Below are 24753 nucleotides of genomic sequence, written 5' to 3' on the forward strand. Positions count from 1 at the left end.
AGCGTCCCTACAAGTAACTTTCTAAATCAAATAGCTTTTCAGTAGCGAAGCTGTTTTATTAGTCAAGTAGCGCAGTAGCGTCCACACAAGCTACATTTACCGATTGTGGATCAATAAGTGGCGGCAACAACATTCACTGAGCTGTATGGCCGGTGCCTAGCCGATGGAAGTAAATCCATATGATAGCAAGAATGATGATTTCTTCTTCTTCCTGTTTTACGGTGTTCGACAACACACTTTTTGGTGCGTTACTGCCACCCCTGGTGAAACTGGCTTGATGGAAAGATGACTGAGGGAGAGGAGTTATTTCTGAAGCAGGATTCCTTGTGACCATAGCTCGAGAAGTACATGTTATGATGCAATAACTTAATTTCTGATTAAGCTCCAAAAATAAAAATACTTTAGTATATATGACACTATAATGCTTATTACTATACGTATATATATATATATATAAGAGGTGTGAACCTATACTGGTCTCATGGTTCGGTTCGGTTACGATTATCATGCCTTCGATTCGGTTCAATTCGATATCTCGGTGCATCACGGTGCATTGACGATGCTTTCTATATAAAGTGTCATATTTTAGGGGGAGGCTATAACATGCTGTCTGTATAAACACACAGACACACAGCAACACACTGTCTCTCATTCAAACACATACACAAACATAGACAGCACCAAACAAACAAACACACACACACACACACACACACACACACACACACACACACACACTTAAGCCCTCGCAACAGGGAGAGCTCGCGCTGAGCGGAGCAGAAAAACGTGAAAAAAAAAAGAAAAAAAAAAACACTTTTCCGACGGCCCCTTACTGAGAGCTCCTCTCAGCGCGAGCTCTCCCGGCTAAACGCATATTGCGAGGGCTTAAACGGAGCAGTGCTCGTAATGTCGAGTGAAAAAAAAGAAAGACAGCTGTGAAACATAACCAGCTTTGTCTTTTTGTAGGAAACACACTTTAGATCTTTTTAGGGTTTTTGAGAGGTTTTTGAGTTATTGCCGTCTATATATACACAAACACACACACACTCACACACACACACACACACACACATATATATATATATTTATTTATTATCAAAAATATTTCCCCTTACTATAAATGACTATAGTCTTTTAAATGTGTAACACCTGGTTTTATTGATTTTTTTGTTTTAGCTGTTATATACTAATAATGTGTTTCTGTTTAGTACAGCATGTTATTCACAGTAAATAACTGAACTATTATACCTAATATGTTTCATTGTTTGGTCAATCAACAGTTTTATTGATCAGGTATGATGGACTTGGATTTGCTTTGACACAATCTACATTGTAAAAGCGCTATACAAATAAAGCTGAATTGAATTGAATTGAATTGAACTTGGATTTAAGTTGTTTCGATTTAAAAATGAAAATTGTAAAAAATAGCTTATATGTAGCTAAACTACTTTTGCCATGTAGCTTTTAGCTAAGCTTGCTACATTTCCCAGGGGGTGGCTTTAGTGGTCCCACTTTATATTAAGTGGCCTTAACTAATATGTACTTACACAGGAATTAATAGTTTGTTACAATGTTCTTATTGTGTAAATACATGTATTTACTGTGTACTTATGCTTGATTAAATACATGTATGTAATTACATCTGTAATTAACTTTTGTAATTATATTTGTAAATACACTGTTGACCATCCTTTACACCTTAACCCACCCTTAAACATACCCATACCACCAAACCTGTGCATAACCCAACCTCTATCCCAACTCAAAAGCACCACAAGTGTTCTCAAATACATTATAACCACAGTAAGTACATTGTATTTATTTTTTGATGTAAGTACATAGTAGTTAAGCACACTTAATATAAAGTGGGACCGCTTTAGTGTAGTTTTAAGTAGAGTAGCTAATAGCTTAGCTCACTACATTTGTCAAGTAGCTTCCCCAGAACTGCCCACCCCCTTCTTCTTATGTTCTTTTCATTTGATGCACTTGAGCTCAACCACGCTCACTGGCCGAGCTGTGAGAAAAACAAACACTATTGGCTGTTTTTTTTAAAAAGGGGAGGAGCCTCGAGTCGCCCTCTCTTCATGTTTCAGTTGAGATTACGTCAAACATTGAATAAAAAACTGAGATTTCAAAGCACTTCATGGGCCCTTTAAAAGGGTAGTTCACCTAAAAAATGAAAATTGTGTCATTGTATTTAGAGTTACAACTAGCTATTATTGTAATAGTTGATTAGTCAGACCGGTGTTTTTGATCGGATGAAGCTACATACTTTTAAAAAATGTTGTATATTTTGCTCATTATAGACCTTTTTCATGGCTGCTGCATGGAGGGCGCCATAGCGACCAGCGTCTTCCAGGAGAATAGTTAGAACTTCCGTTTACAGCGTTAACAATAGGAAATTTGCGCTCTGAAAATGGGTTTCAATAGCGTTTTTATTGGATTACGGATTTTGTTTTTGTGACACACAACTTAGAAAGGTGTATGCTAAAGCTGTTATCTTTCAGATGTGGTTCAAGCGCGAGAGAAAAACGTTCTCCTAGCTCACGTGTCTGCCGTCAGAAATACAGTAAGTCTGTGTGTGTGTGTGTGTGTGTACGTGTTTTTGTGACATATCAGGACACAAATCTGTATAATGACATAGGTATGACACAGGCATTACAAAAAGGAGGTGAAATATGAGGACATTGGTGATGTCCTCGTTTCTCAAAAGGCTTATGAATCCTACAAAAAGAGTTTAATCAGAGAGAAAACGGGACACACAGTCTCCTGTGATGGTTGGGTTTAGGGGTGGGGTGAGGGCAATATAATATACGGTTTGGACAGTATAAAATGAATGGAAACCTATGTAATGTCCCCACTTTTCACAAAAACAAACGTGTGTGTGTGTGTGTTTCTTCAACATGCACACGCACGCACACGCAATACTTCACTGCAATATAGAGCAAACCAGATTACTGGCATGAAACTTAGATATGAAAGTCGTGCAATTCACAAAAATGACTAATAAAAGTCTGTTATTGAAACTCTGCTGGCTGATTTGCTGTTGATCGCGAGCCGTTTGTGTTTTATTTCGTGTGTTGTTTTTACCACTGTCTGTGTTTTCTGTCATTTCAAAATGACACTAGCCTATATTTTCACTTTGTCACAGTTATTAAATCAGCGTGTCAGTGGCACAGTACAGGCTACGTGTGTGTGTGTGTGTGTGTGTGTGTGAAACATTTTGGAGAATTACATTTGTTTGGGCTGGTTATATATTTGAAAGAAAGAGAAAATGTTGACTTTAGCGATGACGAGGCTCCATTTAAACTGCAGAAGATGCCATCTGACAACAAGGGGAAAATACCTCAGCAGCTGTTTTCCATCCTATTAGATCACTAGATTAGTGAATCCTATTAGTCCTATTAGTGAATTGGGTAGGCTAAATTGCCCGTAGTGTATGAGTGTGTGTGTGAATGTGTGTGTGGATGTTTCCCAGAGATAGGTTGCGGCTGGAAGGGCATCCGCTGCGTAAAAAACTTGCTGGATAAGTTGGTGGTTTATTCCGCTGTGGCGACCCCGGATTAATAAAGGGACTAAGTCGACAAGAAAATGACTGAATGTATGATTTTTGATTGAAATAAAATAATCAAATCAAATAAAATGTTGACCCAACACAAATTAAGTTAACTTAATAGTAACAAATTCAAGTGGATTGAACATAAAACTATCACATTGTCCCCTCAAAAAACTGAAATACTGTCTTTATTCAGTTCATAAGTAGTTTGAAAAAATTATTTATCATTTGTGCAAGTGTTAAAGGAGACCTATTGGACTCTATCATACACCTGGCATAATAAGCCGCAAGACGTGTATGGCGTGATTTGTTGCTATTTTCAGACCAGCACAACCCTAATTTTCATGTTTTGTGCCACATTGTTTAAATAGCAAATCCATTTCTGCTACTTTTTGCTATTTTGAGGAACTGAAATAGACTCTGCCATTGACCAACTAAAACCTGGTTTAAATCCAGCGCAGAGCTCGTAAGTTATGCGCCTATGCAGGTCCAAACATTTACTTATTTACTTATTTCAATAAAAACTAGTTGGATTTTGGAGATGTATAGGGTAATAGGACGTGTGTTTGCATATAACTCAGTTGATTGACCAAACTTCGTTATTATTGTTCATTTATTCTTTTGCTGGAGATTAGAACTGAATTCAGAAATAGTTTTGACACAAATCTTTGTGTTCAACAAAGGAAATTAAATATGTGGGTGTTACGGTTATTAAAGATGTAAACGCTAGGGTTAACGCCAGGCCCGGATTGGCCAATCGGGAGGACCAGGAGAATTCCCAAGGGGCCGGTCCCGTTTTTGGCTGCGAGGGCCGGTGTTTCTAGCTGCTTGCACTCTCAGCAGTCGCACTTTTTTTGTTCATTTATTTATTTATTTGACCATAGCCTCACTCTTTTTGTTCATTATTTTTCCGCAGCTCCGCTCTTCTTATTTATTGTCTCGCAGCCCCATGAGCAAAATGCAGCCTGCAGGGTAATGATGATGTAAATATCATTCCTGCCACGCAAGCGTAACAGTGCCATTGTGGCCCAGTGGTCAGCAAATTGCGTTACGATGCCGTCAATTCATGTTCTAACCAAGCGGCAACCTCCCGCTCTCCCTCAGGAAGCCAATACGGAGGTAACTAAAACTGCAATTCATCCGAAATTCCGCTAGTCCTGGCCGCTCCTGGCTCCAAAACAGAGCAAATTTCAATTGAGCCCACTGTTAGAAAGGCCAACTTTACAGCAGAAAAAAAAGGTGTTTACAGCCTGGTACAAAAAAAGATTTTGGTTAATACAGCTAATATTACCCTTCATGACAACTGTGAGGGGGTGAATTTTTTTAGAACTCATCCGTTTCCTTTATATTAAGTTATATTAAGTTTGCATAATTAAGGGCGTGGCCACTTGAGTGACAGCTAGGTCTCGTTGGTCGCCGTCACGTCACCTCAGCTGAATCCTGCAGATTAGCCACTGAACTCGGCATATTTATCGTATTTCTGTGTTTTTTTATGAGGCTTTACACAGTCAACTGCCTTTTGGACTTGTTTCCTACAATTATTAGATGGCATGGCATGCTGAGTGCACTTAATTAATCTAGAGCAGTCGTCTGAAGCGTTGTCATACAGTGTTATGCTGGATTTCATCAATAGTCTTACATTAACTAACACAGACTATATCTGAAGTTATTGGAAGTAACGTTTAGAACAATGTTTAGTGGCTCAATGTATTACAGCAGTGTGTTTAAAAGTCTAAACACTTTATTGATATAGTGTACAGCCAAGCACAAGTGGTCAGAACACAAATGAGTCACAGGTAATAAAGTATTAAGCGTTCTCCCAAAGTAAAGTGTGTCTAAAGCCAGGTCCAAGCAAAATGCCAGCAGGTGTCTGTAGCTCCGCACACTCTCCTCCTCTTTGCCCTTGTTTGGTATCCCGCCGTGGGGTGGTATCTACTTGTGGCTTCTTTTGCGTTCTTTAGAAACCTATGGGTGACGTCATGGACACTACGTCCATATATTTTACAGTCTATGGTTCTAACCTCATTTGAGTAATTATTATTATTTTTTTCATTTTTATTGTTAAGACCTAAAGCTGTAAGGTTGTTTAACATTTGAAGTTCTAAAGCAGCTGTTTTCTTGAAAAAGACGTGATAGTGTCATTAGAAACTGAATTAGAAATGACCTTATTTTAATATAGTCAGTCGTGAACTGAGGTGGGCCGGTCTAATGCTTGAAACTCCAGGGCTGAAAAGGAGTCCAACTCCGGCCCTGGTTAACGCAACATTTAAAATGTATGACCCTTTTATGAATGGTGGTGGCAATGGAGCAGACAAACAACCAAATTATGCCAAAATATTTTTACAAAGAGGATAAATGATAAACAAAGTATATACAAAATAAAGAAAACAAGATTAAATAAATGGTTGTAATAAAGGGAAGGAGGAACAAAAGTGGCGCCAAAGAAAATAAAATAATATAACAAAACAACTCTAACTAGAACCCACAATCTCCATACTATCTAATAAAAAAAAGAGAAAGAAAAAAGTCTTCAGCGTTTTCATGCCCTGTCTAAACTATACTTCTAACCAAAAACGTAAACAAAACTTACAATTAGTGGCGCACACTTCTAAACTAGTGTGTATAATACATTGGTATCTCCTATGCAGGCACGTGCACACATAGGGCTCAACCTGTGCAGTGTACATGCCCTTTTTAGTCTTGGATAGAAAGTGCCCTTCCAAAATTATAAAAAGTGCCCCCGGGACATGCCATACAACCCCCAAACCCCCCCGCTTTACAGTACTCGCGTTTCAATACCGCTGATGAGAACGCGCGCGATAACACCGCTCTTCAGTACGCGACAATAACAACTACGACCCCCCCCCCCCCCAGGGTTCATCCAAAAATTTATCCTGCACATGCCCGATGGACAGTCTCTGCACGGGCCTGCTCCTATGTGTAGCAACATGTAGGTCACGTGACATCTACCCTGTTCCTCGAATCCCATTGATGTTGTATATCTGGTAATCAGAGAAGAACCACAATTAGAACACTCTTTTAAAGGTAGGTTTCAGCACAAATGATTGCAGCACACATAGTACAAGAAACTGTCACGCAATCCAGCCATCCAGCAAACCACACAGTCAAACAACACAGCAAACACACAACAGTGAGCAAGCTTAAAGCAAGCTAGCTTTCAAACAGCACCGGCTTCCTTTTAAAGTGGGGAAGTCTGCTTGTGATTGGTCATTGATGACGTCATCGTAAATGGTGATGATGACTGGCATCTAGTTTAGCCAGTGGGTAGATGAACTGGGCGGACCTAAAGAAAATGATAGATAAAGAAGGAGGGAGAGAAAAAAAAAACACAAACGCAGGCACAGATACTGAGCTGTAACCGTGGGCTAATGGATGAGTTCGGTGGAGTGAGTTGCCACCGTTTCCTCACTCCACCAAAGTAAAGGAGTAAAGAGAAAGTAAAGAGGCTGAATGGAGGAGGCTCGTTCTTTGTCCTCGTGCTGCAGATGCTCTGTTTAACTGTTTTCTTTCTAGTTAAGCGTTCAGTTCTTACACTTACGAAGTCCACCATGTAAATAGCGAATGCGCCATGGAGAGACACCATTGACTCTTAGGAAGCTTTCACATCTGTAGTTCGGTTCATATGGTCCAGACCAAGGGCTACATATAATACATTGTTGCATTTTCTGCCGTCTTTGTATCCTTTTCACACCACACTGATTGCTTTGGTCTGAATCAGTTGAAAAGAACCAAAATGCAGTCATGTGACAAAACCCACATCACTCATTGGCCAGATGTTGTTAACATATTTCCTAAACTGCCTATTGATTGGTCAGAATTCACGTGCGGGAAAAACGAACTCTAGTGCGATTCAGCCAAACTAAGTAAAGCTGGAGAGAAAGCACCCTTAAAGCGAATGTGAGATGAGACTCTGATTGGTTTAACGCAGGTTATGCTCAACACACCTAGAACTCATTTAGAGAATAAGCCCTGTTAGACCATGTGCTGGGGATGTCCTTAAAAAGTGCAAAAGTGTAGTGAAGTGTAGTAGTAGTAGATGAAGTAGTAGTCATTGTAATAGTATCGATTGTTATTGAGTAATTGTTACGGAGATTATAGAAGTTGTAGTTCATGTAGTAGTAGATGTCATTGGTATAGTAGTAGCAGAAGTAATGGTGTGGTTGTTACAGTAGTAGTAGTAGTCGTTGTTGGTGTAGTAATATCAGTAGTAGATGTTGTTGATGTTGATGTAGTAGAAGTGATTGTAGTAGTAGTAGTAGTAGTAGTAGTAGTAGTCGCAGTAGACATTGTTGTATTAGTTGTAGCAAACGCTATAGTAGTATCAGTAGTGGTAGTCGTTGTAGTAGTATCAGTATTAGTAGACACGTTAGTAGTAGTAGTCGTGGTTGTGGCTGTAGTAGAAGCAGTAGTAGTTGTAATATAAGTAACTTTCTGTAGTAGTAGTTTGTGTAGCACTTGTGATTTATTATTATTGTTGTCAGTTATTATTGTTGTCCTTTCTCTCTTTTTACTCTCATATTTACTATCATACATTAATAAGCATTGTTGTTACTCCCTACCTCTGACTGGTTTCTTTCTATATGTTTTATCTATATCTGTGACACTTGCTTCATTTATTGACTGTTATTGTTCCTAATGTATGTACTCTGACCTGTCCAACAAGTTACCTTTACATGCATACACACACTCACACGCACACACTCACGCACATACCAGTACATGACTATATTGTTGATGTTTTTGTTTTGTTTTTGTTTTGTTGCTTTGTATTTGTTATCTGTTGATGTTTTCTTGTATTTGTATGATTTTTGCATATTGTAATAAAAAAAAAAAAAGTGCAAAAGTGTATTCGGACACGCTCTTAATGCTTTTGCGCTATGAGCAGATGTCATGTTTTTAAATGCAATTCACAAATGTAAATTCATACATTAGTGTCAACCTAAAAACATTTATTTTTGTACAGTTTAACTGCATTTTGATAATATTGCACGTTTTGCACAAACAATTAAGCAAAATAAAAACTATAAAAGTGAAATAATCCATTTAGATTTTGACTTTTATTGTGAATTAAAACAGTTCAGACCTCTAAGCGGTCTCCCAAAGTGAGTATTGAGTCATTTCAGGATATTATGTGCTGCATTGTTGTATTTGATGGGATTTTGGATGGAGTGTATATACCAGCGTGACACAAATGCGTGATGCACTTCTGGAGATGTCTCTAATGCAGGTGCACACAAGCTATTAATGCCTAAAATCAGGCTAACGATATAATAAGATTGACGTGTAATTGATATTCAGACAGATTTATAGTAATCATAAGCCATTAAAATAAAGGGGTTTAGAAAACAGATTATAATTGATGCAAACATATATTTTTGTGAGTGCAGAAATTTTGCTTGCTGCTTTTAAGTAATAATCCAAGTAGATGAAACTTTTAATGCAATTCACATACTATATATTAATGTATATATGTGAGTCCAGCTATAAATGTTTATTTTTTCTGTACTGTACAATCGCATTTTGATATTACTGCACATTTTGCAAAGTTTTGCACTAAAAATTAGCAGAATAGAAAATACAAAAGTGCTATAAACCATTTAGATTTTGACTTTTATTTTCAATTAAATCAGTCCAGACCTCTAAGCGGTCTCTCAAAGTGAGTATTGAGTCATTTCAGGATATTATGGATGTGCTGCATTGTTGTATTTGATGGGATGTTGGATGGAGTGTTTTGGTGATTGGTGGGATCTCATATATTTCACATATATCCCAGTGTGACACAAATGCGTGATGCACATCTGGAGACGTCTCTAATGCAGGTGCACGCAGGCTATTAAAGCCTAAAATCAGGCTAACAATATAATAAGATGAAAGATTGTAGTGTAATTGACTTCCAGACAGATTTATAGCAGTTGTAAGCCATTGAAATAAATAGGTCTTGAAAACGGATTATAATAGATGCACACTGATTTTTATGAGTGCAGAAATTTAGCTTGTTGCTTTCATGCAATAGTTCAAGTAGTTGGAACTTTTAATGCAATTCATATATATAAAGTGTAAACCTAAACACTTTTTTTCTTTGTGCAGATTTTTATTTTTTTAATTTTGATAATAATTTCTAAAGACAGTTTTGCATAAAAATATAATATCAAAATCAATATCCAAACAGAAAACTGGCCATTTTGACTTTTATTATGATTTAAAAACTTGCATGCACGCTATTAATGGCTAAATTCAGGCTAACAATATAATAAAATGAAATATTGTAGTGTAATTGACTTCCAGACAGATCTATATCAATTGTAAGCCGTTGAAATAAATGGGTTTTGAAAACTGATTGCAATACTGTAGATGCGAACAAGGATTTTTGTGAGTGCAGAAATTTAGCTTGTTGCTTTTATGCAATCTATATAGATGTAATTTTTTAAAATGCAATTCACATATATAAATGCATATATTTGTCAAGCTAAAAATGTGTATTTTTTTGTATAGTATAATTGCATTTTGAAAATATTGCACTTTTTGCAAAGTTTTGCACTAATAATTAAGCAAAATAGAAACTACAAAAGTAAAATAATCCATTTAGGTTCAGAGTTTTATTATGAATAAAAACAAAAAAATGCAGAAATTTTACTTGTTGCTTTTACACAATAATCCAAGTGGATATTTTTTTAATGCAATTCTCATATAAATATATACATGTCAAGCCATGAAATGAATATATTAGTGTCAAGCTACAAATGTATTTTTTGGTGCAGTATTATTGCAATTTGATATTACTGCACGTTTTGTAAAGTCTTACACTTAAAATTAAGCAAAATACACGACGCAGATGTCCTATAATCTATTTTGATTTTGGCTTTTATCATGAATTAAAACAGTCCAGATCCCAAATGGTCTCCCAAAGTGAGTATTGAGTGATTTCAGGATGTTATGGATGTGCTGCATTGCCGAATTTGATGGAAATTTTGGATGGAGTGTATTCTTAGTGGATGGAGTGTAAATCTTATTATAATCTTATTTTGAATATATTGCAAATTTTGCACTAAAAATTAAGCAAAATAGAAAATACAAAAATACGATAATCCATTTAGATTTTGACTTTTATTATGAATTAAATCAGTCCAGACCTCTAAGCGGTCTCCCACAGTGAGTATTGAGTCATTTCAGGATATTATGGATGTGCTGCATTGTTGTATTTGATGGGATGTTGGATGGAGTGTTTTGGTGATTGGTGGGATCTCATATATTTCACATATATCCCAGTGTGACACAAATGCGTGATGCACATCTGCAGACGTCTCTAATGCAGTTGCACGCAGGCTATTAAAGCCTAAAATCAGGCTAACAATATAATAAGATGAAAGATTGTAGTGTAATTGACTTCCAGACAGATTTATAGCAGTTGTAAGCCATTGGAATAAATAGGTCTTGAAAACGGATTATAATAGATGCACACTGATTTTTATGAGTGCAGAAATTTAGCTTGTTGCTTTCATGCAATAGTTCAAGTAGTTGGAACTTTTAATGCAATTCATATATATAAAGTGTAAACCTAAACACTTTTTTTCTTTGTGCAGATTTTTATTTTTTTAATTTTGATAATAATTTCTAAAGACAGTTTTGCATAAAAATATAATATCAAAATCAATATCCAAACAGAAAACTGGCCATTTTGACTTTTATTATGATTTAAAAACTTGCATGCACGCTATTAATGGCTAAATTCAGGCTAACAATATAATAAAATGAAATATTGTAGTGTAATTGACTTCCAGACAGATCTATATCAATTGTAAGCCATTGGAATAAATGGGTTTTGAAAACTGATTGCAATACTGTAGATGCGAACAATGATTTTTGTGAGTGCAGAAATTTAGCTTGTTGCTTTTATGCAATCTATACAGATGTAATTTTCTAAAATGCAATTCACATATATAAATGCATATATTTGTCAAGCTAAAAATGTGTATTTTTTTGTATAGTATAATTGCATTTTGAAAATATTGCACTTTTTGCAAAGTTTTGCACTAATAATTAAGCAAAATAGAAACTACAAAAGTAAAATAATCCATTTAGGTTCAGTGTTTTATTATGAATAAAAACAAAAAATGCAGAAATTTTACTTGTTGCTTTTACACAATAATCCAAGTGGATATTTTTTTTAATGCAATCCTCATATAAATATATACATGTCAAGCCATGAAATGAATATATTAGTGTCAAGCTACAAATGTATTTTTTGGTGCAGTATTATTGCAATTTGATATTACTGCACGTTTTGTAAAGTCTTGCTAAAAGTTAAGCAAAATACACGACGCAGATGTACTATAATCTATTTTGATTTTGGCTTTTATCATGAATTAAACCAGTCCAGATCCCAAATGGTCTCCCAAAGTGAGTATTGAGTGATTTCAGGATATTATGGATGTGCTGCATTGCTGAATTTGATGGAAATTTTGGATGGAGTGTATTCTTAGTGGATGGAGTGTAAATCTTATTATAATCTTATTTTGAATATATTGCAAATTTTGCACTAAAAATTAAGCAAAATAGAAAATACAAAAATACGATAATCCATTTAGATTTTGACTTTTATTATGAATTAAATCAGTCCAGACCTCTAAGTGGTCTCCCAAAGTGAGTATTGAGTATTTGATGGGATGTTGGATGGAGTGTTTTGGTGATTGGTGGGATCTCATATATTTCGCAAATTTCCCAGCGTGACACAAATGCGTGATGCACATCTGGAGAGGTCTCTAGTGCAGGTGCACACAGGGTATTAATGGCTAAATTCAGGCTAACATTATAATAAAATGAAATATTGTTGTGTAATTGACTTACAGACAGATTTATACAAATTGTAAGCCATTGAAATTAATGGGTTTTGAAAACGGATTGTAGTACATGCGTACAACGATTATTAGTGAATACAGAAATTTTACCTGCTCCTTTCAAGCTTAATCCGATCAGATGTGCTTTTTAAAAGTGCAATTCACGAGTATAAATGAATATATTAGTGTCAAGCTAAAAATGTAATTTTTTTTAGGTGCAGTATTATTGCAATTTGATATCACTGCACGTTTTGTAAAGTTTTGCATTAAAAGTTAAGCAAAATAAAAGCTGTAAAAGTACAATAATCTATTTAGATTTTGACTTTTATTATGAATTAAACCAGTTCAGACCTCTAAGCGGTCTCCCACAGTGAGTATTGAGCCATTTCAGGATATTATGGATGTGCTGCATTGTTGTATTTGATGGGATGTTGGATGGAGTGTTTTGGTGATTGGTGGGATCTCATATATTTCGCAAATATCCCAGCGTGACACAAATGCGTGATGCACATCTGGAGACGTCTCTAATGCAGGTGCACGCAGGCTATTAACGGCTAAATTCAGGCTAGCAAAAATAATAAAATGAAAAATCGAAAAAGCTTTTGGCTGGTTTCACTCACAGAACATGTGCTGGATGAAATATGCAGACTTTCCCCTGTCAGCTTTGGCTTGATGGAAATGTGTTTGCTTCCTCCCCGTGCGCCTCATCCCTGCGGACGCCGCTCCGATTTCATTTCCTTGTCATGAAGGGGCCTCGGCGTGCAGTTTTGGCCTTTCTGATGTCCTGATGCGGTTTCCTCCTCCCTCTGTGTGTGTGTGTGTGTGTGTGTGTGTGTGTGAGAGACAGCGCTGTGCCTCTTCACTCGTCTTCATAAATCACTCAAATCCAGAGGCCCACCCTCGGTTTGCACTGCCAGCGTGGACAAAAGCTGGACAAATTATTAACCCGTTTGTAATTTACTGAATATTTCGCAACAGAGATTTTTCTTCAAAACATTCATCTAAATAATTTAGGTGGATGGTCAGCTTGTTGAATTTAAGTTACATTGCATCTACATGCCAACTAATTCTCATTAGATTATAAGTAGACTGTTGGGGTTAGGGTTGGTGTTGTAAGTCGACATGAACTTGCAAAGTTTAACGTCAGTTAAATGTCTGTGGAAGGAGCTGAATCAGCAGATATTAAGCAGACAGTCGACTACTACTCAAGTGGACCATCAAAATAAAGTGTAACCCATATTAATTTTAATGACTTTTTGTGACTAATTTCTTTTGTTTTTGTCATAACACATTGCACTGTAAATAAATGCTGAATTCCACATAATTCCTTCATGTTGACCCAACACAGATCATTTAGGCAAGGCAAGTTTATATATATAGCACATTTCATACACAGTGGCAATTCAAAGTGCTTTACATAAACAAGAAAAAATAAGACAAGTATTAAAAAATAAAAACAAACAAACAATAAAACGATTAAAAACAGATAAAAATAGATTAAAATGTGCTAAAACTGGTTATAAAAAATAATAAAAAGAAAAGAAATATATAATAGTGCGATCTGTCGGACGCAGCACAGTGCTCATTCAGTAAAGGCACAGCTAAACAGAAGTGTTTTCAGTCTTGATGTGAACGTGCCTAATGTTGGAGCACATCTGATCATTTCTGGAAGCTGATTCCAGCAGCAGGGGGTGCTGTTAGTAGCTGAAAGCTGATTCACCCTGCTTTGACTGAACTCTTGGGATTTCTAGTTTAGTGATCCTAATGATCTGAGTGATCTGTTGGGTTTGTATTCAGTGAGCATATCTGTAGTGTACTGAGCTCCTAGGCCATTTAGTGATTTATAGACCAGTAATAATACTTTAAATCTATTCTGAATGTATCTGGGAGCCAGTGTAGAGACCTGAGGACAGGTGTGATGTGCTCTGATTTTCTGGTTCTAGTCAGAATCCTGGCAGCAGTGTTCAGGATGAGCTGCAACTGTCTGACTGTCTTTTTGGGAAGGCCAGTGAGGAGTCTATTACAGTAATCCACCCTGCTGCTGATAAAAGCATGAACAAGTTTCTCTAAGTCTTCACTGGAAACAAAGCATCTGATTCCTGCAATGTTTTTGAGATGATAGTATGCTGATTTACTGACTGCTTTGACTTTTGAAACTCAGATCTGACTCCAGAGTCACACCAAGATTCTTGACCTTATTGTTTGATGTTTGACCGTTAGAGCCGAGGTACACATTCACCTTGAGAACCTCCTCTCTGTTCCCAAACGCAATGACTTTAGTTTTAAGTTAATTTAAGTTAACTTGATTAAGTTAAAAGTTATCTGAATTGAACATGAAACATTTAAGTCAACCCCCCCCAAAAGGATTCTGTTGATTGACTTTATTTTAGATAAACAAGCAGCACTAGTTATTGTTATCTAGTTACTAGTTATTTTGCAAGATATTAGTACTAATATTTTTATAAAAATAAGTCAAATAAAGTAGACATTGAGTCAAAATTATTAGTCCATTTGTCAAATGAATTATTTAAAAAATATTAACACATTTTTAAGCATAATAGTTTTAATCACTAATTTCTAGGGCCAGACAGAATCTGCAGACATTTTTTGCTATTTTTGCGGAGAATTTTGTAAAAAATCTGCGGATTATGCAGAATTATTTGAGGAGTATTATAACTACAAACTTAATATATGAAATACAATAATAATACATTTGAACTTTTATTTAATGTTTACAATGCAAATCCAATTAGATCCACTTATTTAGTAAACAAATCATCTGCTAAAAGACGGAAAATATTACTTTACTAACTGTATTGTAAATAAATTTAATGAACATTTTAATATTATTATGATTATTGTATCACAATAATATTAGTGAAATGATTTTAAAAACTGAATAAATATAAATTTACACAAATCTACACAAGTAAATACATAGACTCAACGATGGGCTAATAAATCTGCGGAAATCTGCCGATTTCTGCACGCACAGATTCAGTGTGGGCCTGGTAATTTCTAAAAACTTGTTTTGTCTTTACAGTGCATACTATTTTGCTAGTTATTTTGCAAGATACTAATACTAATATTTTTGTCAATTTTTCTAGTACATTTACAAGCATCATAACCCTTATCAAAGATAAAGCGTAACGTTTCTACTTTTATTTCTACATAAATCATGTATGCAAAGGCAGTGTAATATGACGATACACTGTTAAACATGCTGCGCTGCACACAGTTTCTTCATGATGTCACAAATTGATTAATCTTACATGTTTTTACAAATTAAATATTAAATAAATTTAAAAAAAGTAAAAAAAAAGTTTAAGTTGTGTGAATTGTGTGATTCAGTATATTTTTTTTAATAAGATTAGATGAGATTCAACTTTATTGTCATTACACATGTACAAGTACAATGCAACAAAATGCAGATGTTATAAGTAGTTTGAACAAGCAGCAAATATCTTCGTGTGTGTGTGTGTGTGTGTGTGTGTGTGTGTGTGTAATCTAATTAATGAAGGGACTAAGGCGAAGGAAACTGAATGAATGAGTTGATATACGTTATGTTATGGTGGTACTTTAGGTGGTTCAGTGGGTTGCACAGTTGCCTCACTTCAAGAAGGTCGCTGGTTCGAGCTCCGGCTGGGTCAGTTAGCGTTTCTGTGTGGAGTTTGCATGTTCTCCCTGTGCTGGCGTGGGTTTCCTCCAGGTGCTATAGTTGCCCCTACTGTCCAACACATGTGCTATAGGGGAATGTGTGTGTGTGTGTGTGTGTGTGTGTGTGTGTGTGTGTGTGTGCGTGTGCGTGTGCGTGCGTGTGGGTGGGTGTGTGTGTGTGTGTGTGTTCCCAGTGTTGGGTTGCATCTGTAAGGGCATCTGCTGTTTAAAACATGTGCTGGAAAAGTTGGCGGTTCATTCCTCTGTGGCAACCCCTGATTAATAAAGGGACTAAGCTAAAATGAAAATGAATAAATAAATATATAAATTTGTATTGGCATATGTAATTTCAGATTATGTTCAGGTTATCTATAAAACACTTTCAAAAACGTCCGAAAGCGCTGTATAGAAGAGGTTAAAAGATAGTTCAATTACTCAAACTGCAGGACTACATGTAAAATAGACAAAACAAGACACATATATCACCTAAAAGCAAGAGAAAATAAATGTGTTTTAAGACAAGACTTGAACTCTGACAAAGTGAAAGCTGATTAAAGGGGAGCTATTATGCAAAAATCACTTTTATAAGGGGTTTAAACACAGTTGTGTGTGAGCATTGTGTCAATATAACCCACCTGTAATGGCCAAAATGTATTAATTATATTTATCATAATCAGATTTGATGAAACACTTTGATTGACATTCTCTCTTTGTACGTGTCATCAGAAGGGGAAAGCCCCGCCCACTAGTAACCACCTCTCTTAGCATAGAACGTCAGTCTTGTTTTCAAATCTGCCACTATGCTGACACGCAGGCATTTGTAGCTCCGCCCTCTTCTGAAAAGAGAACAATCTCATTTGAATTTAAAGCGACAGTCACCAAAATGCCCCAATTAGGATTAAAGCCTAAAAGGGTCAGTCTCAGAGAGCTAGGAAACATTATTAGTGTGGTATTTTGAGTTAAAAAACTCTCTTACACACACACACACACACACACACACACACAAACAGACACACATACACACACACACGTTTGTTTTTGTAAAAAGTGGGGACATTACATACTGTAGGTTCCCATTTATTTTATACAGTCCAAATCGTATATTATATTGCCCTCACCCCACACCACCCCAAAACCCAACCATCACAGGAGACTGTGTGCAGCTTTACTCTCTGATTAAACTCATCCTGTAGGATTTATAAGCATTTTGAGAAACGAGGACGTCACCAATGTCCTCATATTTCACCTCCTTTTTGTAATACCCGTGTCATACCTATGTCATTATACAGATTTGTGTTCTGATATGTCACAGAAACACACACACACACACACACACACACACACACACACACACACACACACACACACACACACACACACACACACACACACACACACACACACACACACACACACACACACACACACTTACTCTAGGGACATCAGAGGCTTATTTTACACCTTGTAATGACATGGTGAAAATTTGTCCCACAGTGTGTTCTATCTTTTATTTTACAGTGTCACAAAAAACAGTGTTGCCTTTCATAATTTGGGTCTACATGAGCACAATATTACACTAAATTCAGAAACGAGAATAACAGCATGGAAGAAAAAAAAACTAAAAAGCTCCCTGTGTAAATAAGAAGTGAAACCGCAGGGCGTGCTGGACGCTGCCACACGCTCCTGCCGCTTCACCCCAAACATCAGCGTTGCACAAAACCGCTGGAATCGGGTCGCCGAAAACGCGTCCACATTTTATTGCATGCTCCGAGGACAAACCATCAGCCAATTGGCCGTATGACATGAAACAAGATAATCACACATTTCGGTCAACAGGCCATTGGAGTGAAATGGAAAAAAAAAAGGAGTTTAAGGGTCGGCTGTAATGCTGTTCGGGTTCCAGCAGTTTTCTTGGAAGTGTAGTAAATTTTTCTCGTGCGCTTGCTTTCTCATACTTTTCTCTTTTTGCTCCCCAGTGATCCATTATTTGACAGTGGATTCGGGCCGGGAGTCGGAGATTTGTCCCCCCTATTTTTTTTTTTTTTTGGGACAAAATGCTGGACGTTCCTGAACACAGCACTCAATGACTCGTGTCAGGTATGACTTATACACACATAACAGGACCGATTCGTCACTTTAGAGGCCGAATGTGAGGGAAAAGTGTGTGTTAAAATGAAATCTTACACTTTGCAGTGAGGATTCATTATTAGTTAATGTTTAACATTTACTAATGCATTATTAAAATCCACACTGTATTTTTTATTCATTAACAAACATGAATAAATACTGCAGGAAATGTAATGTTCTTTGTTTGTAAATGCATTAACTAATGCAACCTTATTGTAAAGTGTTGCTAAAACAAATGAAGCTTGCTTCTATGCAACTTTTTATGCTGATTTTTTTAGTAACACTTCAGTGTAAGGATTCTAAAGAATGTAACGGTCACACTTTACAATAAGGTTCATTAGTAAATGTTAACTAATGCATTTACTAACATGAACAAACAATGAACAACACATTTACTACTGTATTTGTTCTTGTTAGTTAACATTAGTTAATGAAAATACAGTAGTTCATTGTTAGTGCATGTTAACTCATGGTGCATTAACTAATGTTAACAAGCATGGACTTGGATGTTAATAATGCATTAGTAAATGTTCAATTATGATTAATAAATACTGTACATGTGTTGTTCATGATTAGTTCATGTTAGTAAATGAATTAACTAATGAACCTTATTGTAAAGTGTCACCAATGTAACCAAGGATCTGAGAATCCTTGTAGCAAACCTTTGTGTGTTTTGCTTCAAGAAAGCAACCATTCATTTATGTTTTCATTTGTTTCATTTATTCTTAATTTAATTATCTCATTAAATCATATGATGATAAGTCATTTATATAATCATCCTTGATTATTAGTATTATATTAGATTATTACTTTATAATTTCATTATTATCATTATTTGTCATTATATTATGTTTTTATATTTTATTATTACCATTTTCCTATAATTATTAGTTTATTATTATTTAATTTTTTCATGTGGTTATAATCATATGACTGTGTGGATTCAAGCAACACTTGTTTTCATGAGTAAGAGATAAGCGAATGCCTCCATTTCAAGGTCTGTATAATCAGCCTGATCTCACAAGGAAACGTAAGTATTTTACGTTTCGTCAGTTTAGTGGCTAATTCGTACGAATTCATACGAGTTGAGTCGTACGAAACTGTACAATTTTAAAAAGGAGGTGTGGCACCTAACCCCAACCGTCACTGGATGATAAGCAAATCGTACTAAATTCTACGAATTAGATTGTACGAAATCATACAAATTAGCCACTAAATCAAAAAGTTACGAATTGCCGTGACATTGCGTTGGTATAGTAACCATGAAATTACGTACGCAACTAAGGGTGCTTTCACACCTGTGAATCAATTCTTTTGTTCTGAAACAGGGATTAAAATTGTTACATTGTTGCTCTTTGTTCTTGGTGTGGTTCGCTTAACAAATGCCGTACAAGTATCGTTTATTATGTTCATGTTAGTGAATGAAAGCTGAATGTAAAGTGTGACCAAATGATTTAATTTTTCTATCCATCTCTCATTTTATATATTGGAATATTACAAACAAGAAACTTTAAATTTATTTTTAGCATGATATACAGAAGAGACCCTTTGATATGTTATTCAATGTGTATGTTAACAATATTAGATTAAATATTATTTTTAATATTTCCCAAGCACATATAATTAAACATATGTTTAATAACTAATATCTAGGCATTAATTTATTGTCTTTGCCATGATCAAAATAATTCCTTACATTTATATAGTGCTTTTTTGAGCACTCAAAGCGCTTTACACATGGGGGAAATCTCCTCATTCACCACCAGTAAGCAGCATCCACCCAGCCATTTTGCACCAGACCACACAGCACACACCAGCTGATAGGTGAGTGAGGAGATGTGATGGACAGACGCCAGTGGGCAAATTTGGCCAGGATGCCGGGGTGAAACTCCTACTCTTTTTTTGAAGGACATCCTGGGATTTTTAACGACCACAGAGAGTCAGGACCTCGGTTCAATATTTCATCCGAAAGACGGCGCTCACTGAGCAGTATAGGTTCCCCGTCACTATACTGGGGCATTAGGACCCACAAAGACCACAGGTTGGGCGCCCCCTGCTGGCCTCTCTAACACCGCCTCCGGCAGCAACCTAGCTTTCCCATGTGGTCTCCCATCCTGGTACTGACCGGGCGCAGCCCTGCTTAGCTTCAGTGGGCGACCATGTGAGAGTTGCAGAGAGCTAGCTGCCGGCAAAATGATGACAATACATATTTTACTTGTGATTTTGGTAGATACTAGTGTTCACCTTAAACTACAATTAAAAAGCTAAAATAGAATAAAATAATATTCCCAGAGATGGGTTGCAGCTGGAAGGGCATCCGCTGCGTAAAAAAAACTTGCTGGATAAGTTGGCGGTTCATTCCGCTGTGGCGACTTCGGATTAATAAAGGGACTTAACCGACAAGAATATGAATGAATGAGAAAAAAATAATTTCCTAAGGAGGCTAATAATGTTGACCCATAAAAATGTAATGATTATGTTTAATTAGAAGCTGCTTTTATTCATACCCAGACTCAGTACCCCTGTATACATTTCTGGAAAGCACCAAATACATCTCAGGAGCTATGTTTTTTTTTTTGGTCGTTTTTGTTTTCACGAATCCACCAGAGGCCGCTGTGTATGCTTTTTTTTAGATCTCTAATTTCTCTTGTGAGTGCCATTCGTGAATGCTGTTTTCCCATAAAACCACCAGAGGTCGCTGTTAACTGACTGACTGACTGAATGACTGACTAATCGACTGACCCACCCTCCTCCTCCTCCTTTAAACTCAACCTATAGTGTTTTCAAAAGTAATCTAGAAAAGAAAAAGCCGACTTTTTTGACCACATTTTCAGATTTTACCACATTCTCACCCTGTTATTTACTTGTTTATTTTGTTTTTGTCTTACCTGCTTTCGGGAATCATTCTTCACCAGAATCAAACCCCGTCATTGTGGTCAACTCCTCTCTGTGTCTCAAGTCCACCAACAAACGCAATGAGCCACTGGACAAACTGGTAACAGCAGGAAAGCCATCCACACGAAGGTAAGTGGTCAGATGGTAGCGTAAAAATGAACGGCTTTATACCACCACGTAGCGTTTAAAAGATGAAATGCAGCCATACGTTCCTCAGGCTACAAAATTTGCGCTCTCCAGAGATATATACAGGGCTACGTTTTCACAACAAGCCTATATTGTCTATTCCAGCCAAGCGAACAGAAATAAGACTTTGTTCAGAAGACAAAATGTAATAGCAAATATTATTAAAAGTCTCTAATCAGGCCTATTCAGTTGCAATCTGTGCAGAAAAGAGTCAGTTTGGTCTTGATAAACACTCCTGTTTCACTTCCACAGAAGAAAGAAAGTAATTCTGCTTCAGAATGACATGAAGGTTAATAAATGATCGCAACTTGTGTGTGTGTGTGTGTGTGTGTGTGTGTGTGTGTTTGTGTGTGTGCCTGTGTGCGTGTGTGTTTCTAGTTAGATTTCAGTTCCCCCCCCCCCAAGATAAACCCATTTACAGAATTTATGACAAAGACCACAAAGAAGCGATTCAGTGTGATGCATGGAAAAATAAAAATAGTTAAGATATTAAACCTGGTAATATATTTTCCCTGCGAGATGTTCTTCATTCAGCGTGCAGCTCCATAAAATTACAAAGAAGGGAAAATCCTCTTCATCACGGGCCGATGAATCAGGGCTTTCACTGCCGGTGGACACCGACGCGCATATTCTGTTACCGCACATATCATTTGCTGGATTTTAAAAGCAACATGTTGGGTTTCAGTTCCATGCTGGTTTGCAGAGACGAATCAATCTTTCGTTTGCAGGCTTTAACTGACATGCTTTTGAAGGAGGTTTTGTTATATCGCACCCTCCCTTAAAGGGGTCGTTCACCCCCAAAAAAAGTGCATCCTGTCATCGTTTATACACTCTTATGCTTCTGATTGCTCATGAACTTGCCGATGTTAATAATTTGCTCACCCTTTACAATAATTAGTACATGTATTTATTAGCATTGTGAACAATACTTGTACAGAATTGATTAATCATAGTTTAACATTTACTAATGCATTATTAACATCCAAATTCATGCTTGTTAACATTAGTTGATGCATGCAATTAGTTAACAATGAACAGCTGCGTTTTCATTAACTAACATGAAGAAAAACTGTAATAAATGTACATTGTTTGTTCTTGCTATTAAATGCATTAACCAATACAACCTTATCGTAAAGTGTTACCAATATTTTTGTATGTATTTTTTAAGTATACACATTTACAAGCCCCACAATCCTTACTGAAAATAGAACATAAAATAGTGTTCAAGCTGTCTAAATGCACACTGAAATGACCTGCTCAGGCTCAATGTAGATATGTTCCCAGAGCTAAGTTCTTGAGAACCAACAAATATGTACCTTGGGCCAGGGGCGGACTGGGACAAAAATTCAGCCCTGGCACTGTAGCCACACCAGCCCACATTACCACACCGACACAGCCCCAATCACAGACACGCACATTCACTACTTATATTGGTGTACAGATGGTGAAATAATATAAGCAGTACTACATGTAATAGATATTTAAACATTTATTTTATGTGACTGGAACAAAAACAACCCATTTATAACCAATGTATACATACAGTAAAAGATATTACTTATGATAGGAGTAACCTGTGAATGTGTATTACAAACACACACCTTTACACACGCATCTTTACACACAATTGGACATGCTACACTTTTTGCATACTTTTATTCACAAATAACTATATATGTAATTCTCTGCAGTGTTGTCGTTCTCTCCACCCCTACCTAAGGATTAATTACATACTGTAACCTGCGCATGTATTTAATGTTTTACTTTAGAGACTAGCTATGTGTTCAGAGTTCACTACAAATGCCAGTATTATGGCTATAGGTATAGTTTTTTTTTTTTGCATGTGAGACTACATTGCTACAGTAGCATACAGCAGTTTGTACACAATAAATCTCACATTGTAATGACAATTTAAAATGTACAGGAGTTCTACGCTAAGCTAACTGTTAAGCACAGTGTAGGTACCTATTAAAAACTGTCAGAAATATTGTGTATGGCGTCAATGTATGTTAGTGTAATGATTTAGAAGTATATTTTCTGTTTTCTTCTTACCTCCTCTTCGGCGCAACTGTCCTTCAATGCAGCGGATGAATTTAAACTTTTCAAGAATATTTCAGTTAACTTTATGCATTTGGCAGTATCTGATTTTAGAGCCTTTTTTTTTTTTTTTTTGCTTTTTCTGAGCTTTTTGGTAGCACTGTTCCTTTTTTTTACGGTCCATCTCTGACAATTAACTTGTGTTGCACTTACTGTTTGTTTGACATTCTTGCCAGATTTTGATTACGTTCGTGTAACCTCTGATTGGGTCTGCCCCCCTCAAATCACGGACTGGGCCAAATGCTTAACATTTACTATTATTGTTATTATTATTATTACTATTACTATTTTTACCATCATCATCGTCATCATAATATTCACGTCTTGCTTGAGATAAAAGCTGCGTGCATGTAAAAACAATACATATATATATATAAAAATAATAATAATAATAATATAAAAAAAAACCTGGCCGGCCCACATTTTAAAAAAATGGTCTGGCCCTTCTGGCATTTGTCAGAATTGCCAGATGGCCAGTCCGCCCCTGCCTTGGGCTACTGTACACTGTCTTGCAGTTTTTGTTTTCATAAATCCACTAGAGGGCACCATGTACATTTTTCCAACCCAAGCTCATTCTGAAAACGTACCCCTATATACATATCTGGAGAGCGCCAAATACATCCTAGGAGCTATGTTTTCTTGCAGTTTTTGTTTCTACGAATCCACCAGATTTCTCTCTTGAGTTCTATTCGCACCTGCTCTTCTCTTGTAAATCCACCAGAAGCCGCTGTCGTCTGACTGACTGACTGACTGACTGACTGACCTATCCCCCACCCACCTCCTTCCCTAAACTCAACCGACAGTTTTCATGAGCCCATTTTGCAATTTTGACAATTTCAAATACAGGGGCAGGGTCACTTTTTTTAACACGGGCTCATTGTGGATACGTACCCCTGTCTACATTTCTGGAGAACGCAAATTATGTTGTCAGGGGTATGTCTGGCTGCTTACCTTCGTAAGGACGGCTTTTCCGCTGTTACCAGTTTGCCCAGTAGCTGACTGCGTACGTTGACAGACTTGGGATGTGAAGTACAGTTGACCAAAATTAAAAAACATCAAGCTAAAAACATGGCGAGATCACGACGCACAATGGCTTTTCTTTTTCTGAAAACACTATTGGTTGGGTTTAGGGAACGGAGTGGGTGGGTCGTTCAGTCAGTTAGTTGACAGTAAGCTGGCTTGCTCGGCTGAAGTTGTGCCCTCTGGTTTATTTATGGGAGAAGAGGATGCGCAAGAGAAATTTGAGATCATCAAAAAGCATACACAGCGGCCTCTGGTGGATTTGCAAAAACTGCAAGCAGACATATCTCCGGTCACATATTTTGCTGTCCCAAAAATTGTAGACCTGGGTATGTATCCGCAATGAGCCTGGGTTAACTT

At 36.7% G+C, this 24753-nt stretch overlaps 1 long non-coding RNA gene across 10 annotated transcripts in view; it reads left to right on the forward strand.

Moving 5' to 3' along the window:
- The window catches only part of LOC141379469 (uncharacterized), a 171322-nt gene that overhangs the window by 87770 nt on the left and 58799 nt on the right, over positions 1–24753 (forward strand). For 8 of the 10 annotated variants that reach the window (XR_015519090.1, XR_015519088.1, XR_015519087.1 and 5 more), the window contains one exon: positions 18045–18165. This is a non-coding gene — a long non-coding RNA (uncharacterized LOC141379469). Of the gene's footprint in view, positions 1–18044; positions 18166–21110; positions 21220–24753 lie in introns of all 10 variants that reach the window. The other 2 variants (XR_015519089.1, XR_015519091.1) reach the window with 1 other exon arrangement.

The sequence above is a fragment of the Danio rerio genome, chromosome 20 (genome assembly GCF_052040795.2).
Source record: "Danio rerio strain M-AB ecotype USA chromosome 20, GRCz13ab, whole genome shotgun sequence".
Classification (NCBI taxonomy): domain Eukaryota; kingdom Metazoa; phylum Chordata; class Actinopteri; order Cypriniformes; family Danionidae; genus Danio; species Danio rerio.